This window comes from Thunnus albacares, chromosome 13 (genome assembly GCF_914725855.1).
Source record: "Thunnus albacares chromosome 13, fThuAlb1.1, whole genome shotgun sequence".
NCBI lineage: Eukaryota > Metazoa > Chordata > Actinopteri > Scombriformes > Scombridae > Thunnus > Thunnus albacares.
In genome coordinates, this window is record NC_058118.1 from 20629269 (window position 1) to 20646999 (window position 17731).

Sequence of the window (17731 nt, forward strand, 5' to 3'; positions counted from 1 at the left end):
CTAATAGGATGATTTGTGCTCAAGACAAGCACATAACTCACAGTTAAAATAACTGTAATAACCCCCCCCCCCCTCTGGGCTGCAGACTTCTCCGGCAGAGTGCAGCAGGTCCAGACTCAGGTTGACTCGGGCCGCTGCCTTTGCTTCCCTCAGCAATCAATGGGCCTTGCTGAGCATCGGCATAATCAGTTTGTGTGGACCCATGCTGCATTGAATAGTAATGGGTCTACAGAGGCGCTACAGTGGGGTTATGGATTCAGTGCCACGGCAAGAAGGGCAAGGCAAGGCAGGTCAGACGGATGGACAGGTAGACAGGCAAAGCGTCTGGCATATCCAAATAAGTGTCACGCTTAATCCGCCGCATCCATGGAAACGCGGGCCAAAGTTCCTCTACAAAACATTAACAGGAAACCACAATATATAAACAGACAAGATGAATCAAGTTAAGGAAAGACTGGTTTCAAACAAGTAAATTTACAAAGTGCAAACCAGATTTTAACAAGGGAAGAAACAAAAAAGTTAAAAAAACTCCTTTACTGATCTTCTCTGCGGTATCGTCAGACTTCGTTTAAACCGCAAGATGCTATGTTTCATTCAAGCTACAGTTAGCGGCCCACCATTCATCATCAGATCAGATGGGATAGGTAACCCCGAACCCTCACATAGTGTAGGACATATTTGGTTCTTTAATAGTTAGAGACTTTTCTGTCCTGTCATGGTGCCTTTTAGTCAGACAGTGTACTGTACAAGTTCATCTACTATATGAAAGTGTCACCTGATGTTTCTATTTTAATTTTGTAATCAAAAGGTCGAAGTAAGCAGTAGTCATACCATCCAGATTGTTCACATCTGCAATCTCTAAAAAAAAAAAAAAACCTGACAAAATCTGCAGCATTTGTTTGAAAAACTACTGGAAAACCACAAGATTGCAGACCAAAACAAGACCCAGGACATTCAAATTAGCCACTGTAACAAAGAAGGTGACATTTGAATGCTGACGGAGGCTGGTGTGCTCATCAAAATTGCACCCTGTGTCATCAGGAAACTGGTTTATGAGGCTCAGATGTGCTGTTGAAATACCAAAGTTCGACTAAAATAGTAAAAGAAAGACAAGAGGTCTTGAGAAAAGCTGTCAGTCATCTAACTATAAAGGAACAGAAACAGCAACATCATAATGTTTTCCATGTTATAATACTCTCTACTCACTGTTGAAAAGGTTATTTGCTTTTGCTGTCTTGCTGTCTGGGGTATGCTCGCTCTCTCTCTCTCTCTCTCTCTGCATTGTCTACCTCTTTACCTCAGCCAGCGTTCAATATTCGATTTTCTTAAAAACCGTTCATCTGATCGACTCAACACTTGGCGGGTGTAATGCTGAGGACCCAAGGAAGCGCAGTGTCGAGGGCGAGCTTGTGAGAGGCTACGGTCGGAGGAATTAGCGAGTCAGAGAAAAGTAATTTCACATGGCGTGCTCTACAAAGATAAAAGAAGACATCGGAATAAAACAGAGCTTTTAATCAAGAACGGACAGACTATTACATGTTTGTTCTTCCCACAGGCCGTTTAAAACCGGTTTGTCTCATATACTCCCAAGACAGCGGCATTTGTGAAGCGCCACTTATAGATAAAGTACAAATCTTTTGAGCAAATATACCCACTCAAATCTGAACTGAAGGCAGAGAAAATAAAAGATCTAAGAGCCCGGTTTGATCAATCCACTTTATTTTAAGATGCACATTTTTTGGTTCATATTGTCGGTGTATAAACTCATTTACACCTCACATCGACAGTATCAATTTTTCTATGCGTTGAAGCAGCAGCAGCAGCCAGAGGCCAAGCAACCGCGGCACGTTCCGAGCAGCCACGTTTTGAACTCGTAAAATGAACTTTGTATTCCTCCGCATCATCAGATCAGCGGCTGGAAACTGCAGGCACCGTTAAAAGAATATTAGATAGTTGCCTCGTGGCTCCCCCGGTGCCTGAATATGTTGACAGAACCATTTTTGTGCACTAAGAGGATGACCCTCGCCAGGTGATGTAATGCCAAAGCCAGTTCACATCGGACAGGACAGGATGCACAGACAGGATGATTGACGGACTGACGCACATGGATGGTGGCAAGGTAATGTGCCCTTTGAGCCGTATAGATTGGGGATGAGGAGGGTGTCCAGATAAGAGCATGAGGAAAGAGATGACCCCAGAGAGCAAATGAGTGAGAGACAAAGACAGAAAACAGAAAGAGAGAGAGAGAGAGAGAGGGCTTTTAGCATGCTGAGGGAGGTCTTGGATATCATATGCACAGGAAGTAGGGGTGATAAAGATCGATATGGGTTGCATTAGGCCAGACCATGCCCAACTTACCTCCCATAAGTCATAAATTACTATTAAATCCTCCTAAAACAAAAACACACACTCTTGCAAAAAAATTTCTCCTCCTTCGCCATGTGCATCTCTCCTCTGAGGTCCCTGCGCAGGTCTGGAAATTGTCTTGAAAAATAAAAGTGAAACATTATGTGATGAATTTTATAGGCATATTTTCTCTCTTTTTTTAATCTGCAAGAAGACAGAATCAGATTTTTTTTTTCAAATGTGTTGAAATGTCAGCTGGATGTGGACTTTGGCAGATATTTTATAGGTATAATCAGAAAGACAACACATTCACATCCTGTCTTCTACTAATTTTAGTTGATAACTTGCAGTTCAAGGTTGTTTCAGTTCACTTTGCTGTAACCTCTGAGCTCAGATGGTCACTCTATTCGCCTTTGTCACTTCCTAGTGAATGACTCAGATAACTGTTCTTTGTACTGAGCACAATATACTGCAAGTGCTCTGTTAAAGGCATTTACGTATGGAGGTAATACTAACAATAATAATAATAATAAGTTTATTTATATAGCACCTTTTAAAGAGGAAACATCACAAAGTGCTTCACCATGAAAACAAACAAAAAGCAAACAAGAGACAGAGCAGCGAATATTAAAAGCAGACATCCAGCTAAAAACACAAGGCAAAAACAGAAATAAACAAAACAAATTAAACAAAAGCAAGTCTAAACAAATGGGTCTTGAGCTGCTTTTTTAAAGGTGTCTACAGTGTCTTCAGATCTTAAGTCCAATGGGAGAGAGTTCTCAAATTTAGGAGCTGAAACCTCAAAAGTACAGTCTCCTTTTGTCTTGAGCCTGGAGCGAGGGACAACCAACAAACCCTGATCGCAGGACCTCAGATTCCTGCTTGTATTATATGGCTGCAGTATCTCTTTAATGTAGGCAGGTGCCTGACCATGCAAGGCTCTGAATATGATTACAAGGATCTTGAACTGGATTCTGAATTTGATGGGAAGCCAGTGTAAAGACATCAGGATTGGTGTTACATGAGACCTTTTGGGGAACTTTGAACATTTCTGAGATCATATGAGCTTAAGACAATCACATTTTTAAAAGGTGTTGTCCTGCACTTGGGAAAAAAGCCTTAAATTTCCAAGTTTTCCAGGATGCGTGGGAAAACGAGGTATTTTTTTAAAACTTTAAAACAGCTACACAGTTTATACAGCTGCCCACAGAAACCACCTTCAACCATTAACTATCTGGATACAAGCACTTTCAGGTGATGGATGTTGCAGTATTTCTGTTTGGAAACCCTGCAAACTGCATGAAATACAGTAGAAACAGCAGTAGCCTGGACAAAAGCAGAAAGTCACCGTTTTAACTCCTCCAACTGGCCTGAAATCATGTGTGAAAAAACACAGTAAATACACTGCAGACACACAGCAGCTGACAGAAAGAGGGATCATATTATACAGAGAAATAATAGTTTTTTTCTTGGTGGATAAATGTTAATGTGACTTATATAAGGGAAGCTAACGGGGAATGAGAATGCTGAGCTTTCAACTTTCATCATTAGTCATTTATAACACCATCAAGCTCATCATGTTTAATTAGGAAAGTAGTTTAAAAACATGCACACAAGGGCAACTATTTACTGCATACTGCCGTTAGAAACCGAGTACAATTACCTGATAATTAGCCTGATCAGCCACCTTCAGTAATCAATACAAACACACATTATTAAACCATTAATCAAACCAATAACTAACAGCAGTCAATGTTAGACAACCTTATCATACTTAAGCAATTACCTAGTGTTTCTGTAGTGGTGACAAAACGTTAAAAATGTATACATATTAGCAGTTTGATTTAAACTGAAGCTCCCTGCGCTCTCTGGGGAAAATATTACGCCAAACTGCCTTTAAGAAATATGACACATTAACAATTCTTTACGTGTAAAAACACATAACTCTAGAAACACGAGATAAAAGGCGTCATATTTGGACAGTCTTCTTCCATACAAACATTACATCTTGGGTTTTGTTGCCTCAACTCGCTACCAGCCTCATTCCGGGAAACACTACCACCTCGTCCACAGGGGGTGCCAAAATCAACATGAAATGAAAGTTCTTTATAGTTGCTTTAAAAGCCAATTTTTTCAAAAAGGCACATTTTCTCAAATTTCATAATAGCATTATATATATATGCAGCAGACAAATGTCCAACCATTTTCAGCTGATGAAAGGCACTCGCTTGCGTAGTAGTTTACCACATTTCACCTTTTGATTTCCAGGTAAGAAAAAAACGCAGCACTGTTTGACTGTTTCAATGGGTACAGTGGCATAAAAGAGCCAGCGTTGTGTCCTGAATGGTGTAATTACTGTCCATTAGCTATGATAGGCTGAAATTTTAGAGTGAAAGCCCACTCAGGCCCTCTGTGCATTATAACATGCCCGAGCTGGTCAACATTACTGGGCTAAATGGAATGAAAGTGAGGCTGCTCATGTGGAGACGCATTCTAGCCTTTGTGCACAAACACACACACACACACACTTATTGTCTATACACATATACCCATGCATGTGACCCTCAACCTTGCTGGCCTCTCACACTCAGATGCACTTTAACACCCACATATGCATGGACACACAAACACAAGCCTACATACTAGTACTCTGCAATGGTCAAAACATAATACAGTACGTGTGCACATAAATTACCCCCTACACACACACACACACACACACACACACACACACACACTTTATATATGCAGACTCCACCCACCAAAGCTCTATCAGATATGAGCTACCACCCCCAACCGTGTACACACACACACACACACACACACACACACACACACACACACACCCTAGTGCTGATATTTCAACCAGCCATGGCCCCCACCCCCTCAATTTCACTTGCTCCCATTATCTCACTGCTATTGATCCACATCCCCTCCTCTGCCTGCGCAACCAGAGAGCCTTTACTGGATAATTTTCAAGGGCATTTATAAATACAAGATGGGATGGATGGATAGATGAGATGGATGGATAGATGGATGGATGGGCGATTGCTCCGCGGCTGTTTGCGAATTTGTGAGAAAGGGAGAAAAGGAGAGAATGTGGGGGGAGCAGACAGTGTGTGGTGTGCCTGAAGGAAAACAAATGTGATCAGGCAAGAAAAAGAGAAACGCTAAAATCTATTAATTTGACAGTAATTCTTTTTTTTTTTTCCAATATGCTGAACACACCCTTAAGTGACAAAGGAACGTCTAAAACAATCAATTCTTCTTGTCTTAGGAGCCTTTTGCACATACAAGAGTTAGATTTCTGTAACTGCAATCACAATTTATGTGTAGAGAAAAGACAATCTGGCCTTGCTTTTGTTTTGAATGTAAGTTGGTAGGTTTTCTCTTCTGCTTTCAAATATTGGTGGAAAAAAAAAAGTACACACATCCAAAGAACTAAACAGGAGACATTGTGGTTAAAAAATAGAGTCCGCACTCGGCTCTCTGCTCGCACAATGTTTCTTTTATTTCACTGTTGCTGTGCAACGTTACAATCAATTAGATTCAGATATTGTTATTACAAAACATTCACATTGTCACTCTGAATATTCATTCACACATTAAACTCCTTTTAAATACAAATGCACATCTGTAGACACACACACGATGAAATATCGTGGCAGCAACATGGAACATTCACACCAAAACCAACCAAAATATTAGAATTCAAACCTTAGTGGAAAAAATAGTTTTTCAAACATGTTAGAACAATTTCAGCTCATATCTAGCTGTCACTTTGACATCCGTTTGTTGTCGAGAGTAGTTTTTGTCAGGTAAAATAATAAAAGGTCTGATAATCTCAGTATTGGCCGTAGTTGGTGGGCAAACAAAGTTAATTTCCTGTCCTGCCAGACCATGGTACTGATTTGTAGTCAGCTCCGTCTGGGCTGAGGTGATTGGGCCGACAGAGTGGAACAGGATCCAACATCAACAAAAACACCGCAGGAGAAGCACAGGGTGGGGCTGCCCCTCCAACCGGCCTCAGGGTCAACCTGTAGGGGGGTGCCAGGGGCGCTCTGTATGTGTGTTTGTATGTGTGAAGTAGTGTGGGTTGGGCTGAAGGGCAGGAAGCATCTGTTAACAGAGGGGAGCCAGGAGGTACTGAGGTGTATGCGTCTGTACGTATGTGTGCAAATGTGTGTGTGCATATATATATGTGTGTGTGTGTGTGTGTGTGCACGCATCTGTATTTGTGTCAGTATGAAAGCCAAGTGTTTAGCATTCCCTCCTGTATCCGGCAGACCTGGCCGTGGCCCACCTTCCTCAGTGGTCCAGACAGAGACGCCTTGCACTTTCCTGTAACACACACACATACAAACAGACACACAAACAGACAAAATAAAGAGTTGATAGTGAACATGAATCAAGTTTTTTCTATTAAGAACCCCACACATACGCATAAAAAAATTTCTAAAGACCAGCATTTGACCACAAAAAACAAAGACATTTGTTCTGTTTATCATCCACCTGCATAGCACAGGTTGCATATTTAAGATAACAAACTCTATCCAGCATACAGAATAAATAACGGCATCAATAAACCTGCAGCAGCGTCTTTACTTACTTGCATTTCTGCCCCGCTGGTAAATGTACAGTTTGTGCCTCCAATTAACATAAATTTAAACAACCCAAAATCACATATAGTTCCTATATTATGGCATCATATTTTATTCATACTGTTGTGCCAGAAATGTAGAAAGGGTTGTAGAATATTCAGGGGTGGGAGACATAAAGATGAATGAGAGAGAGAGAGAGGAGATGGATGGCAAAGGAGATGCTGAAATAGCAGAAAATAAATCTTTTTTTTTTTTTTTTTTTTTTTTTTAAATCCACCACCAGACAATCCAATGACCAACCGAAAATGTAGACTTTTACAAAAACATACTGTATATTTTGTTCTTCAGTGGGAGACCGCTACCTAGTGCTGTTGGTTTTAACTGTCCTGAAACATGAAACCTCAAACATTTTGTACTTCAAGCAGTTTTAATTCCCACGCTCCCTTTTTCTTGCCATGAGCATTTCCCCACCCAGTGAGTTGGGGGAGGAGGGCAGGTTGAATATTCCTTTCAGAAACATCCAACACTTTTTGGCAGTGACCACAGTCTGCTACCTGCTGCCACACACACGCACAAATACTCTCTGTAGATGCCAAATGGAAGGAATTTCCACTACAGGCTGGGTTGTAATACCTTCAGTCCTCCAGAGAAGAATACTTGACTCTGCAGGGGTGCTGACCCATGCTAATTACCTTCTTCACTGTGTAAGCTGTTAGAAGTCTAAATGAGTTGTTAAAACTGTGTGGGATGAATGAGCATGGGTCCAATTTAGCGCCATTATTCTCCAAGAAAAATCGACTGTGGAGTTTATTCTTATGAAGGAAGGAGAGATGACAGATGATTTAAGGTTAATATTATTAATCCAAATATTATGAAATGTTTCAGGTTGTTATTACATTAACAAGTTGAGACTTTTTCTTTGCAGTATTCCACAGGAGCTGTAGCGTTCTTGTGAAATTCACAAGCTAGATCCACAAACTTTCATTTCCAGAGGTGTGGACTTGAGTCAGTCTAGCTCCCGGGATTCCCAGGATAGCGTGCTTCTGTTCCCAGTATAGAAAATGTCTAATTTTCAGGAAAAATATTAATCCCCACTGTGGACTCGACAAAAACAAAAAAAAACCCTTATCATGTTGCGTGAGATGGAGGTAAAGAGACATCTGGCAGTGCACGCCAGCAAACAAAAATTGACTTGTTTAGAGCTCGGACACAAAGTTTAGGAGTTGAGCTTGACTTGGGACTTGTTGGTTTTTCATGTGGACTTGTCTTGATTGTTGTGACTTTACTCAGGTCTTTATAGCCAACACTTCAGACGTACACATGACTTACAAAACAGTGGCTTTGTCCCACCCCTGCTACTTTCTAGATTTTTCCGTGGAAATATACAGATTGTTACCCAATTCCAATCAAATATGTGGGTAACAATACTACAGTTCTGACTCATGGCTGATGCCTTTTTTGTGATGTCAGGCCCCAGTCCATTGTTTGAGGGTTAATCCCTGTGTTTGGTAATACTGTAATGTGTGGATGATTCAGTAACCATGAAACGAGGGCAAAGAAACATCACACATGCACACACACACACTCTCCTTTCCTTTATCCTCCTTTCCTTCCGTTTCTATTTACTTCCTTTGTTTATCTTTCTCGCCTCCTCTCCCTCTGTGCGTTTCTCTGTCTGCATCTCCCTCCTTCATCACGTTCAGACAACTGGGGCAAAAGTCACAGGCCTTTGGCAGTGCCGGTGACAGTGCCATTCAGCATCCCGTCTGTCACAATACTGGCAGGGCACAGCGTGGAAACTGCCAACTAATGGCTGTATCCACTGTAGAAGCTTGCCAGCCAATGTCTGTCCAGGCTAAAAAAACCTGCCAACCAATGATTGTTGAACCTTGTACCTCACAAACCTACACCTGCCAAATCACAGATTGCATTTCTTTTTTTTTCCTTGCTGAGATTAAAATTAGTTTTTAAGGTAATGTGTTGCTATGCAGAATCCGGACCTCACGTTGGAGGTAAAAAGTAATTTTTAAAGCCACCTCACATTCAGGTTCCAGCCATTAGTGTCTCATTTTTCACTTTCAAAATATTTTTCAGCGTACTGTATATTGACAAAAGAAGGTACTGTAGGGAAAACAATGTTCATACAGTTGAGAAAAAAAAAACGCAGGAAGTGATTTTCTCAAACATAAAAGAACTGTGGTCAGTATGGTGCAGCTTAAGTTAGGTGTTGTCTGTCAAAACAGACACTTTATGAAAAACAAGCATAGTCTTAGTTTTGATGTCTGTACTGGTCCAAAATGTTTGAAAAGGTGTAAAACTCACCTAAACCAACAAGCATGAATTATTTTTCAAAATGCAGTCGACAGTCGAACAGACCCAGAGAGAGAACAGCGGCAGCAGCATTACGTCCTATCAATAATAGCTAGCCACAGTGAAAAAGAGCAGCAATATCATAATAATGTCCTAAGAACAAATATAGAGGAAAAAAAAACAAATTTATAGATATAATTGAAAGTCCGCCTGCAGCAACAATAAAACATTCTGCAGCCGACTGTACGATAGAAAAACAATTTAATATCTGTGAATCAAATTCCAAAAATAATTGTCATTTAAGAACATAAATCTTTTATATCTCCTCCTCCTCCTGATTCCCAAAATATTTTCTCCTACTGTGATTATGACGTACTACGCCATCAGTGTTGATACTGAGTCAGCTCGGATGCATTTGACCCGAGATCCCAAGATTAGACTATTGATATGATACCCAGTCACTCTGAGTCAGGTTGTAAGCAGTAAGACGCGTTTTATTTATTTATTTTGGTTTAATTCGGTAATGTCTCTCACTGCAGGTAGGAGCCACCTTTTTAGAAAGCAGTCCTGACACGGAAGTAGTCGAGGTGTGAGAGAGAGAATGCGTGTGTTTGTGTGTACGCGCATACGGTCTGTCAGCTTGACAGTATTTGAGTCCTCATCTCCTCATGTGGTCCCCTGCAAACTTCACCCGCTCTCTCTGTCTCTCTCTGTAACTCCCTCCCCCTCTCTCCCTCTGTGGCATGTCTGCCTTCGCAGTTGTCACCTCCAATTCCAACTTCAATTCATTACATGTCCCCTTGCCCCAGCTGGTACAGACACACACACACACACACAAGCACACACACACACACAGGCTGCCAGAGATATGGTAGTCTTGACTGAGGTAGAATTGGATTCTTAAGAGAATATTTGAGAGTTTTTATCTTCATCTGTTCCCTCTCTTTTCACTTCATCCTCATTTTACCCCTCGCTGTCAGTCCTATCTCTATTATACGCTCTGCCTCGCTCTCTGCCACCGTTGCTCTCTCTCACACACACACACACACACACACTCACTCAAATCCAGTCTCAATCATATGCTGCACTCTGCTTTTCTCACTGTCTCTTCTTACACTCTTTAATACAGATACTCTCTCTCTCCTCTCTCTCTGTCCGTCTCACTCGCTCTCTCATATTCACTTCAGGTCCCTTTATTTTCTCCCCATCTCCATCTGTCTCCCTGTACTGTATCTTAATCCAACCGTCTGTGGACTTGCCAGTAATAGAGTGGAGCATGGCTGTGTGCTGAGCCTATTCAATGAGCTCAGTGTATGTTTTATTGAATGGAGCTCATAGATACATGCAGTTCATATGTATATATTCGTATGCATTACGTATTTTCCTCTTGGTATTATACGTGAATGTGTGTGTGCATTTTCCTGACGCTGTCCCCGTCTTAAGATGTTAGAACAAGCCGAGAGAAAACAGCCTTGATTGATCGAAGCTTTCTGCAGCGCTACAGGGCTAAATCTGGAGTGTGTGTGTGTGTGTGTGTCGTTGCAGATTTTTTTTTCACCTGGCTAGTCTGATGTGGCTACTTGCAGTCATTTCACTCCTCTTTGCTCCCTTTGATGCAGAATTGCATGTTAGAGCAGAAATTGTGGTTTTATGCACTGGGGGGGGGAAGCAAGGTATGGGAACATACAGCAAGTAGACTAAAGGTCAAAAAAGTAAAATTGGAGGAGTAACTAATAAAGTGGATGCAAACTGGAAGGTGGAGGCTGTAATGAGGGAGCGAGGAGTCGGACAGGGAGAGACAATCACAGAGAAAAGTAGAGATGGGTCGGAAAGAGACAACGCAAAGAGGCAGAGTGAGTCAGAGAGCAGAGAATCGAGAAAACCAATGGTAATAAGATTCAGACATGGAGTTAAGTGTTGCATCAAAGGAAGGATAACTCATTCAGGCTGTGAAACAGTAGCTATTGTGCACATTGTTGCTATGTGCACAGGCCAACGGCTACAGTCTGGGATGTGGTTTCTGGTGTAACAACCTGCTCTGGCAGCTGTTACAAGTGAAGATCATGTTAGCAGCTAAGGTTCACTGTTTTTTAATGTGCAATTATATTATAAATCCAGAGTGGAATTGACCTTCTAATCAAAACAATTTTCTCCCGATATTTTTTTGATGGTTGTATTAAAAACTTTGGCTCTTACCCTTCTCACTTGTGGTCTAGAAAGTTAGGCTTACTTTATTGTTGCAACATTTGTGAGTCACTCTAGACATGACTTAACACTAACCCCCAAAAAACGCAAATGGAAAAAAACAGCAGTTATTTCTCACAGTAATTGAGGCGCAACAAATGAGTCTTTGTCAGTAAAAAAAAAAAAAAGCATATGTATACAGTGCAGTATATAAACACTGAAATTGAAATTAAAATCGACAAGTGATGTTTGTGTTGCTCGGCCTTACCACTCAGGTCATGTCAAGGCAGTTTGTCACTGCTGACATCTACAGGCCGACCGTGTTCATGTCAGATACCCCACCACTGACCACACTATCCATTACCGTGCCTGTATTTACTCAGCTGTGGGGTTTTGAGTTGGTACGTCAAGCTAAGCAAGTTCTAAAACAGGACTTAACTGTTATTACTCCCTAAACCTCCTACTGCCTGCGCACATTCACAGTCAGTAGAAATGAGTTGGCTGGGGATATTCTTTTTTTTAGTAATTAATGATAATTGAATTTATCATCCATAGTCCTTTTTGTCTAACTTCAACATCATGATTGATTATTGGGTATTACAAGAGTGAATTAGTTTGTGTTTGTTTTTGGTCGATATTAGAGATATTAAAGAGGAAAAAGATATTAAATGATGCTTTTCTCACAGTCTGCATACACAAGTATACCAATTAATGCCGCCTTATTTCCATTGTACACTCTAATTTGCATACATCTTATCTAAGACAGATTTTCCAGTGATCACCAGCAACACAAACAACCTTCAACTCTGAACCTCGCCGAACTTCTTTATTGTACACTCGCTATCTGTTTGGAGACAGTGAGCAATACAATATATGTTTTTCCCCTCTGCGAATGCAACAACACTGTCTTTAAATATTCATCGAGCTTTGTTTGTTGAACCCACTTTAATTACCATTCTCATCAGGATTCATCAGCCTCGTCACATTTTCTTTAATTACTCACCTACGCCGTTTGTGCTCTTTGTTATTCATCTCAATGTATTGTACTCGCTTTTTCTTCTCTGTTTCTTTCTTCGTGTTTTAGTGCATCTTTCGCTTTGTCACGCTCCATCTCTGTCACTGTTTCTTATTTATCCTCCTCTATGAATCTAGTTTCTCTCTCTGTGTCATTGTCTCTCTATCTCTCTTTGTTCAGTGGAGTCTCAGGTGTGTCCTGCCACTTAGTCATTAAATGCTATCTCTGCATCCTAATGAAGCTTTTGCCTAAACAATGTGTCCTGTTTTAATGATGTGGCTCCTTCTGGGACCCTTAAACGACCAATACCTGACTATCATGCTAGACAGACCAGCATTAACGTCTTCAAGGTTTCCCAAAACCATTTAGGCACCAAAACATCTCTCTATGCATTGACCTACAATGCAGCAAAGATCATCCCAGCTCTAAAATGTCTTTTGGGAAACCCAGTCTCTTGTCTGTGATGCCAAATGGCCAGTCCCAGACTTTATAGCCCATTTTATCACTGGGGAAGAAGGTGGAACAGAGCACTCAGGCTCCAGGCTAGTTAATTTCATTGTTAAAATTGGACGCAATAAGTGAAACAGAGTTAGGTTTTATAGAAGAAAGGAAAAAGAAGATATCGCCCTAATACGTTTTGACTGTTTTTTTGTGCTTTCAGGGACTCAAGTAGGTTTACAGAAAGAGGAATGTAGTCATAATGTTAGCATAAGTGGCCATTTGTATGTTGGTTAAGATGTTTTTCTTCTTGATTGATGGATGGTTGGACGGAAGTTTCCATATTTTTGGATGGAAAACCGCTATGACGTGTGAGACATTGTGTTTGCGTATTGGTCTTGGGCAATATCGGGTACATTCAGTTGAAAATACACTAATCAGATATCATATTCAGCATGATCTATTAGTAGAACTGTTATGCTGTGGCTTTTATTCAGATATGGTCTATTTTCATTTTCTAACCACAGAGTCTTTATAATGTCTCAGCGGGTGGTTTTACCATCACTGAATGAATGCTTACATCTGCTGTACACACTTCATTGAAGCCGGTATTACAAACACACAGTGATATTATAAAATGATAATCTGTATACTTCCTATCACAGTATGTTGCCCGGCTCTACCAGTTGTGCTCTGTGTTCATGACATTAGCCAATTATTCATTTATAAGCGCCCAATCTAGGTAACAACTTGATGTTGTGACAGCTCCAGGCCTGCTTCCTTATGGATTTTCCTCCTCATCTCACTTGGACTGCATCTTTTCTTGCTCTTTATTATAATAGATGATGGCTTCATTTCTCAGGAGTTAATCAGACGCTGTAAATGATTGGTGTTGTGAAAGCTTGGATCAGTCCGACTGCGATGTAACATTTACAGTCTGCTTGATCCTTCCATGATTGTACCCTCCGTGTTGACATGATAGAATTGTACAGCTGAAGGAACCTTGCACATTTATATTTAATCTACCAACTCTCATCCTTAATGCATGAGGAGAATGGGAGACCCCCCCTTCAACCCCCCGCCCGGCTCGGCCCCGCTGGGAAAGGGAAAGAGGGGGATTAGAGCAGGATTAAGTCTGTGGTGTGAATAGGAGCCACGAGACCACCACAATTATTCACTCCCCCCCCCTTCCGTCCTTCCTTCTCTCGCACAAACACATCAACGCTTCTTCTCTGTCCTTGCCCTCTGTCGTTCCCTTGCACCTCTTAAACACACACACACACACACATCTCTAACATGTTTTGCCATTTTGGGAATTCCTTAATGTTGACTCTTCTTCTCAATTAGGAAATAAACCCAACAAAGTGAGCATAAACCAAATGATGGATGATAGAATGACACAATTAGATCGTCCAGAGAGGAATCTTTTCAAAGGGAGGATTTCTGACTGTGCCAGTGAAAGTTGTTTTTTTAGTTACATACTTATCGTGAAGCAGGAATGCCAAGAAGAGCCAGACTGATGTATTGGACTGTCAGTATTATCTGCCACTATCGGCTAAATGCACATTAATTTCTATTTGACAAGGTGTTGGCCAGATTGGAAAAATAATTAGAATTACAAATGACAAAAAAAAGTGCCTACAGCAATCTCCATCAGTCTCATCAGTACATAGTATTTCAAGCAGATTTGATTGTTAACAGCAGAGTTAGCAGAGTACGATGTCACAACTGCTTGTTTAACTCTTAAATACTCCTGTTTCCTTTACATACCTCTATCACAGCTCTTGGATTACCAAATATCAGTATCAGCCACAGTAAAATCCAGTATCAGTCGTGTTATGATAGTGGATTAGTCTGGTGACACTTGTGTTAGTCTACTAAAACAGCGTCAACCAGATATTAAACCTCACCACTACCTCAATGCCCTAACCCTTTCCTCGCTGTAACCAAATTCTAGTCATCACCTTAACCTAAAGCAATATTGATAACCCTTGACTGAATTCTAAATCAGTGTTTTTTCTAATCAACAGTCCAAAGATATTAATTTTATTATCATGTCTGACACAGAAAAGTGTCAATTATCAAAATAGCTGCAGATTAATTTTCTGTCAATTGAGTAATTGATTAATCAACTAATTGTTACAGCTCTTTACCTTTAAAATACTTTACCTTGCAAAAATGTCCTGCAAAGTTATAAAACCACACTGTTCACAAGGATACATGTGCCGTTTCTGAAAACAAACCATTTCAAACTCGAAGCCAATCGAATGTTTACTTCAGGAATTCCAAAGTTTTTGCTATCCTGCCTTATTTGGTCAAATTCTCTCAAGACTTTTGTAAGCTTGATAAGATGAAGGTCTGTCCAATCATTCATCCAACATGTTTTTCTCCTTCCAATATCCTCTTTGGGTGTGTTTTGTGTCTTGTGTTTGCGTGACCCTTTTTCCCCCTGAGTCCTGATTTCCTCAGCAGTTTGACACATTAGTTTCTGGCTCAGAGTGAATGTATTAAAAGGATGCAGGGTGGGAGCTTCATCATCACTGGCTGATGACTGCTCCATCACAAAGAAATCAATAAGTATTTACCTGTGATGAAATTAGCAATCACTCTCTGTCCCCCCGCTTGCTTTCTCTGTCTCTTCTCATTCACACACAAACAAAACAAACTAGTAGTGAAGTGTGTTGGTCAACAGGGACTGAGAGTAGAGAATTCTACTACCGCATGATTGTGTGTTTTAGTCGATAACACAGTCTAGCGCTACGTGTTGCCTGCGGTTCAATAATTGAAGCACACGATGCATTGCACTGCCGTACCTAATGGGAAATAGACTTCACTTAAATACTCCTCCAGTCATGACTTAAAACCCTATGAATCATTGGTGGTGTGGATGTAGCACAGTAGCGCACTTTGAAATTAGAAATGTACTATTGAAGTGTTGCTAATAGCGCTATTATTGTTGTAGTACGTGAGCGACGGAGAAAAACACAGCATGTGCTAATATTTAAGTGACGTGTGAGTCTGTTTGAATCTGTATTCAAAGCTAAGGAACTGAACAAAGCCAGATATTTAGCTATCAGTAAAAATAAGAGTTTAGTCCAAACTAGAGCTGCAATGATTGACAGAAAATGCATCGTCAACTATTTTGATAAATGATTAAGCGCTGTCAGTCATTTTGTTAAAGAAAACATTTCCAAATTATCTAGTTCCAGCTTCTAAAATGTGAATATTTTCTGGTTTCTTTATTCTTCTATGAGTAAACTGAATATCTTTGTGTTGGGGAAGTGTCATGCTCAGAATTTGGATACTCAGAGTGGTAGATATAGTGCGCTATATAGTAAATAGTGAGCTCATAATGATTTGTAAGTTGAGTGTACATTATATCATATTTATATAAATTGAGTGGTGTTCTCATTTAATATGCCACACATTAAGTACAAGCCATTGAACTTCTTAAACTCCGCCCCTCACTACTGTGTTTCCCTGTGGGTTTAGGGAGTGGGGGTGTTAGCCTAAGTGCTGATGGGGGTCGTACAGTACAACAGGCCTATTAGAGGAGAGTACTGAGAGGGCAGCACCCCCAGACTCAGCGTCTTTAATATTGCATGTTGGCACCGTGGTTGATCGGAGCCTCGGCTACCTTCCGAGCTTCAGTTTTGCTCGGCGCGTCTTTGCATGTACAACTGTTGGTGTGTGTGTGAGTGTGTAGTGTATGGGTGTGTTTGGACGGCCAGTGCTGTCTGATGTGGCGATGGAGGAGGTTTGCTGTAGGTTTGCCCGTTGTCGCAGGAGGACATCTTCTCTTACCCTGACACTGCCCCGAACCAAACTGGTAAGACTTGAGAATTAGAGGTTTGGCTTTCTTCTGGAGCAAAGGTGACACCAAAACTGGTACATTTGTCCACCTGCCCAGTAAAAAAAAGATTAAAGTTTATACGAAGTCCCTTTTTTAATTTTCTCAAACAGTCTCTTGCACTGTTTGCAGTGCAACATGTGTAGTAATACCTCTGTTAGTTATCCTTTCATCCTCATCTATCCTGTATGGGTGCAGTAGAGAACCTGTCCAACCATATGTTGATAAATTTGGGAGTAAAACTTGAACTTTGGTAGACTTATCTGGAGACGGTGTAAAAGGTTCCTCTTTATTTGTACGTGGTTTACTGACTGCTGACACAGCTTTGTAGAGTTTCTATCTGTCAATCTAAGGAGCAGCACAGAGTATGGCTTCGCTTTAGTATGACCATGTCAAGCTCACACAATTTTTCTCGGAGATATCTTTATGATGGGGTAAGAGAAGCATTCTGTATGTTGTGTAACAATATTTATACTGCTGTGTACTGTGATGTGTATTTGAGACTTCTTTTGTATGCACTTCATGTAAATCTCTCTGGTGGTAGAGCTATGAATTCCCTTACCAAGAATTGATAAGGGGTCAATTAATTGATGCCCTAAAGCAGTCTGTTAATCAGGGGAAGACAGAGTCTGTCGTCAGTGTTTGTTACTTTGTTCACCAGCTCACAAACTGGGGATGAAACTGTGTTTGTTTGCTGGTGGTGCATTGTGAATTCAATACTAGGATGCACACATATAATTATTTAAACATAGTAAGTAATGCTGAGAAAAATTGCTCTTAGCAAGTTGGATTTTGAAGTGTGTGATCTTCAGAAAAAAAGGTGAAAGGTGAAAATGGATTTTGTCTGTATCAATACTCTAATTTTGCTTTGTGCAAATTGACTACTGATCCTAAAGTAAACAAACTGACTGACTGCAATGAACAGATTTGTTGACGGAACGTATTTTGTTTGTGGCCTGCTTGAAGTATTTGCTTATTTAATTGTTA

The 17731-nt window shown here is 40.6% G+C and overlaps 1 protein-coding gene across 5 annotated transcripts in view; it reads left to right on the top strand.

Annotated features, from left to right (window-relative positions):
- LOC122995165 (rap guanine nucleotide exchange factor 6-like) overlaps positions 1 to 17731 on the top strand; it is a 158832-nt gene that overhangs the window by 84601 nt on the left and 56500 nt on the right. The window lies entirely within an intron of this gene.